A 6,410-nucleotide genomic window follows, 5' to 3' on the forward strand; every position below is an offset into this window, starting at 1 on the left:
AGGGGCAGCACCGGACTAAGGGGCAGCACCGGATTAAGGGGCAGCACCGGACTAAGGGGCAGCACCGGACTAAGGGGCAGCACCGGACTAAGGGGCAGCACCAGGATAAGGGGCAGCACCAGGATAAGGGGCAGCACCAGGATAAGGGGCAGCACCAGGATAAGGGGCAGCTCTGGACTGAGGGACGGCAGCTCCGGACTGAGGAATGGATCCTGGCTGGATGACGGCTCTGGCGGATCCTGGCTGGACGGCTCTGGCGGATCCTGGCTGGACGGCTCATGGCTGGCTGACGGATCTGGCTGCTCATGGCTGGCTGACGGATCTGGCTGCTCATGGCTGGCTGACGGATCTGGCTGCACATGGCTGGCTGACGGATCTGGCTGCACATGGCTGGCTGACGGATCTGGCTGCTCATGGCTGGCTGACGGATCTGGCTGCTCATGGCTGGCTGACGGATCTGGCTGCTCATGGCTGGCTGCTCATGGCTGGCTGACGGATCTGGTTGCTCATGGCTGGCTGACGGATCTGGCTGCTCATGGCTGGCTGACGGATCTGGCTGCTCATGGCTGGCTGACGGATCTGGCTGCTCATGGCTGGCTGACGGATCTGGCTGCTCATGGCTGGCTGACGGATCTGGCTGCTCATGGCTGGCTGCTCATGGCTGGCTGACGGATCTGGTTGCTCATGGCTGGCTGACGGATCTGGCTGCTCATGGCTGGCTGACGGATCTGGCTGCTCATGGCTGGCTGACGGATCTGGCTGCTCATGGCTGGCTGACGGATCTGGCTGCTCATGGCTGGCTGACGGATCTGGACGCTCATGGCTGGCTGACGGATCTGGACGCTCATGGCTGGCTGACGGATCTGGACGCTCATGGCTGGCTGATGGATCTGGACGCTCATGGCTGGCTGACGGCTCTGGCAGATCCTGTCTGGTTGGCGGCTCTGGCAGATCCTGTCTGGTTGGCGGCTCTGGCAGATCCTGTCTGGTTGGCGGCTCTGGCAGATCCTGTCTGGTTGGCGGCTCTGGCAGATCCTGTCTGGTTGGCGGCTCTGGCAGATCCTGACTGACTAACGGCTCTGACGGCTCGGGACAGACGGGCGGCTCTAATGGCTCGGGACAGACGGATGGCTCAGACGGCACTGGGCAGACGGATGGCTCAGATGGCGCTGGGGAGACGGATGGCTCAGATGGCGCTGGGGAGACGGATGGCTCAGATGGCGCTGGGGAGACGGATGGCTCAGATGGTGCTGGGGAGACGGATGGCTCAGATGGCGCTGGGGAGACGGATGGCTCAGATGGCACTGGGCAGACGGATGGCTCAGATGGCACTGGGCAGACGGATGGCTCTGGCCGGATGAGGCGCACTGTAGGCCTGGTGCGTGGTGCCGGAACTGGAGGCACCGGGCTAAGGACACGCACCTTCAGGCTAGTGCGGGGAGAAGGAACAGGGCATATTGGACCCTGGGGACGCACATTAGGCCTAGTGCGTGGTGCCGGAACTGGTGGTACCGGGCTGGGGACACGCATCTCAGGGCTAGTGCGGGGAGAAGGAACAGGGCATACTGGACCCTGGGGACGCACATTAGGCCTAGTTCGTGGTGCCGGCACTGGTGGTACCGGGCTGGGGACACGCATCTCAGGGCTAGTGCGGGGAGCAGCAACAGGATGCACAGGACTCTGGAGACGCACAGGAGGCTTGTTACGTGGTGTAGGCACTGGTGGAACTGGACTGGGGCGGGGAGGTGGCGCCGGAAATACCGGACCGTGCAGGCGTACTGGTTCCCTTGAACACCGAGCCTGCCCAACCTTACCTGGTTGAATGCTCCCCGTCGCCCGACCAGTGCGGGGAGGTGGAATAACCCGCACCGGGCTATGTAGGCGAACCGGGGACACCATGCGTAAGGCTGGTGCCATGTATGCCGGCCCGAGGAGACGCACTGGAGACCAGACGCGTTGAGCCGGCATCATGGCACCTGGCTCAATGCCCAATCTAGCCCTACCAGTGCGGGGAGGTGGAATAACCCGCACCGGGCTATGAACACGTACAGGAGACACCGTGCGCTCTACTGCGTAACACGGTGTTCGACCGTACTCCCGCTCTCCACGGTTAGCCTGTGAAGTTGGCGCAGGTCTCCTACCTGCCCTCGGCCCACTACCTCTAAGCCCCCCCCCCCCAAGAATTTTTTTGGGCTGACTCACAGGCTTCCTACCGCGTCGTCGTGCTGCCTCCATTCGCCGGTATCCCTCCTCGCACTGCGCCAGAGAATCCCAGGCGGGCTCCGGCACTCGCCCTGGGTCGATCGCCCACCTGTCGATCTCCTCCCACGTTGTGTAGTCCAGATTACGCTACCATTGCCATTCTTCCTTGCGCTGCTCCTGTTGCCGCTTATCACGCTGCTTGATCCTGGATTGGTGGGTAATTCTGTCACGAGCGTCAAAGGGAGAGAGAGAGGACCAAGGCGCAGCGCGTGAAAAATACATCTTCTCTTTATTATAAGAAGGAAAAACGAAACAAAACAACAAACAGACGACCGTGAAGCTATAAATCCAGATAGTGCTGACACAAACACTACACATAGACATAGACAATTACCCACAAAACAGCTAAAGCCTATGGTTGCCTTAAATATGGCTCCCAATCAGAGACAACCATAACCAGCTGTCTCTAATTGAGACCCAATTCAGGCAACCATAGACTTTCCTAGACACCTACACTGAACACTAAACCATCTACTCTACTAAACCCCCTAAACCATACAACACCCTAGACAATACAAAAACACACAAACTTCCCCATGTCACACCCTTACCTAACTAAAATAATAATGAAAACAAAGATAACTAAGGCCAGGGTGTGACAGGTGCAGTCGTCCTGTCCCCTTTGCAGAAAAGGATCCCCAAAGAATGATGTTTCCACCTCCATGCTTCACGGTTGGGATGGTGTTCTTGGGGTTGTACTCATCCTTCTTCTTCCTCCAAACACGGCGAGTGGAGTTTAGACCAAAAAGCTCTATTTTTGTCTCATCAGACCACATGACCTTCTCCCGTTCCTCCTCTGGATCATCCAGATGGTCATTGGCAAACTTCAGACGGGCCTGGACATGCGCTGGCTTGAGCAGGGGGACCTTGCATGCGCTGCAGGATTTTAATCCATGACGGCGTAGTGTGTTACTAATGGTTTTCTTTGAGACTGTGGTCCCAGCTCTCTTCAGGTCATTGACCAGGTCCTGCCGTGTAGTTCTGGGCTGATCCCTCACCTTCCTCATGATCATTGATGCCCCACGAGGTGAGATCTTGCATGGAGCCCCAGACCGAGGGTGATTGACCGTCATCTTGAACTTCTTCCATTTTCTAATAATTGCGCCAACAGTTGTTGCCTTCTCACCAAGCTGCTTGCCTATTGTCCTGTAGCCCATCCCAGCCTTGTGCAGGTCTACAATTTTATCCCTGATGTCCTTACACAGCTCTCTAGTCTTGGCCATTGTGGAGATGTTGGAGTCTGTTTGATTGAGTGTGTGGACAGGTGTCTTTTATACAGGTAATGAGTTCAAACAGGTGCAGTTAATACAGGTAATGAGTGGAGAACAGGAGGGCTTCTTAAAGAAAAACTAACAGGTCTGTGAGAGCCGGAATTCTTACTGGTTGGTAGGTGATCAAATACATATGTCATGCAATAAAATGCAAATTAATTACTTAAAAATCATACAATGTGATTTTCTGGATTTTTGTTTTAGATTCCGTCTCTCACAGTTGAAGTGTACCTATGATAAAAATTACAGATCTCTACATGCTTAGTAAGTAGGAAAACCTGCAAAATCGGCAGTGTATCAAATACTTGGTCTGTCTGTCTGTCTGTCTGTCTGTCTGTCTGTCTGTCTGTCTGTCTGTCTGTCTGTCTGTCTGTCTGTCTGTCTGTCTGTCTGTCTGTCTGTCTGTCTGTCTGTCTGTCGATGCGTGGTCTATAGACAGCAAATCCCCTTCTGACACGCAGAAACCCCCCAACACGACACTCCTTATCCAACACGACACTCCTTATCCAACACGACACTCCTTATCCAACACGACACTCCTTATCCAACACGACACTCCTTATCCAACACGACACTCCTTATCCAACACGACACTCCTTATCCAATACATCATTTGTCTCCTGTCATGTCAGTCCAAGCAATACAAGTTCAATAGTATCTTACAATCCCTCAGATCCATTTGACTATAGGGTGATAACAAAACATCCACTGTGATAATCAACTTTGTCATTGTAGAATAAATCAATCTAACAATTCTTTAGATTAGAATAGTTGAGAGCTACAGTTGTATGGTTTTCTGGCCCTGCGCACTCCAATAACTGAAATCCTTATACAGCGCTCTTCATTTTCTTTACTTATCCCATATAGCCACTAGAGGGAATCACCTCAACAAGCCATTGCCTTCCTCCCTCAGTCACCAAACTATATACGGTATGTAGGCCTACAGGCAATGCCTAGCCCACAAATGCAAAGACATCTCCTTCTCTCTATGTGCTGTTCTTTGGCATAAAAATGCAATGGCAGCGGGATGATCTTGTGCTCTTCTCAGGGCATGAGATCATTGGAGGCGTGGATAAAAAAGAACAACATCCTTCGTCCTGTGTGGTCACATGGGTAGAACTATTGTAGTTAGTGACGGGCCCTGAAGAGTTCATTTCAGCATGTTCAAACAAACAGAGAGAGAGAGAAAACACACTGTTTGGCAAAGATAGACAACACAGAGCAACGCCTCGCCTCCCCTCGTTTCTCCCCGGCTCTGTTCACGACCAGAGAGCTGAACTTGGCTGAGAGGAGTGGAGTAAAGAGAGCGAGAGAGCGAGAGAGCGAGAGAGCGAGAGAGCGAGAGAATTTTTGCTCGTGCATGAAAGCAAGCTAGAGAGTTGGTCTTTTATGTGCAATAAGCAAGTAAACACTGGCATGTTTAGCCCTGCTGTGAAGAGATTATTGTTATTTATTAAATATATCAGCTTCCCACCAAACGACAGAATGCTTTTCACTGACCCGTCGCCATGAGAGAATGGAGCCTTTTCTACATCACACGCACATACACACGAGACACAGTTGTTGAGAGAGGAGAGAGACAGAATGGTATGCATTTTTTCAGGCCTGTGTGTGTAGCATACCAGTCACAACTGACTGTATATCAAATCAACTTTTAATATGTCTTTGTTTTAGTCTCTATACCCACATGAAGAAATACTACAGTTTACTATAGAATGCTACAGTACTTACTATAGAATTCTGCAGTAAACTATAGTATACTGTAGAATACTATATCACACACTGTAATATCCCTCAATCATGTGTAGTACTTAGTGTAGAATTTTGTAGTATACTGTAAAATTCTGAAGTAAATACTACAGAAATATTCACACAAAAAAATGTACTAAATAGTACAGTAACGTCTGCAAAAACACCACACTTTTTTAACTGTAGTAAATACTACAGTATTTAACTTGCATTTAACCTGCCCATTCCCATTCCATGTCTCAATTTGTGCTACCCATAAGTGAGAAACCTACATGGCAAGTAAAGACCATGTATTGTGTTCCCTACAGGTTGTAGAAAAGAGCAGAAGCGCTGAACTCCCCGTTCAGACCCCAGTCCTACCTACGTACAGGTTATGGGAAATGTTCTCTTTTAGTGTTTCTCCAGTAGGTTTCCTCAAGGAGAAAGCCCCCAACTTCAATGTCAAAGATAACTCAACAAAAACACTTTAGTAAATACTACAGTAATGTCAGCAAAAACATTACAATGAATACCATAGCATATACTACAGTTTTCTTAAACTACACTATTTATACTATAGTTAGCTGTAAATACTACAGTATACTAAAGTTAATACTACAGTATTCAAGGAACGTCCGCAAAAGTACTGTAGTGAATACAACAGTAAAGTCTGCAAAACACTACAGTGAAACTATAGTATTTATACCATAGTATACTTAAGCTCTATGTAACGGCAGTCTAGCTCTTCCTCCTCCTCAGACGAGGAGAGGCGAGAAGGATCGGAGGACCAATGTGCAGCGTGGTAAGTTTCCATAATTTAATGACATGAAAACTAGACAAGAATACAAAAACAACAAAAGTACTAACCGTCACAGTCCCGTGTGGCACAAACACTGACACAGGAGACAACCACCCACAAATCCCCAACACAAAACAAGCCACCTATATATGATTCTCAATCAGGGACAACGATTGACAGCTGCCTCTGATTGAGAACCATATTAGGCTGAACACAGAAACAGACAAACTAGACACACAACATAGAATGCCCACCCAGCTCACGTCCTGACCAACACTAAAACAAGCACAACACATAAGAACTCTGGTCAGGACGTTACACTCTAATTACGTTGGTAACAAGTTTATAAT

General features: G+C 50.1%; 1 non-coding gene across 1 annotated transcript; it reads left to right on the forward strand.

Annotated features, from left to right (window-relative positions):
* Window positions 1–5,660: 5,660 nt before the first annotated feature.
* Window positions 5,661–5,713, forward strand: LOC120063597. The gene has a single exon (XR_005478530.1). It is a non-coding gene; the product is annotated as a U7 small nuclear RNA (small nuclear RNA).
* Window positions 5,714–6,410: the final 697 nt, after the last annotated feature.

The sequence above is a fragment of the Salvelinus namaycush genome, chromosome 18 (genome assembly GCF_016432855.1).
Source record: "Salvelinus namaycush isolate Seneca chromosome 18, SaNama_1.0, whole genome shotgun sequence".
NCBI classification, from domain to species: Eukaryota; Metazoa; Chordata; class Actinopteri; order Salmoniformes; family Salmonidae; genus Salvelinus; species Salvelinus namaycush.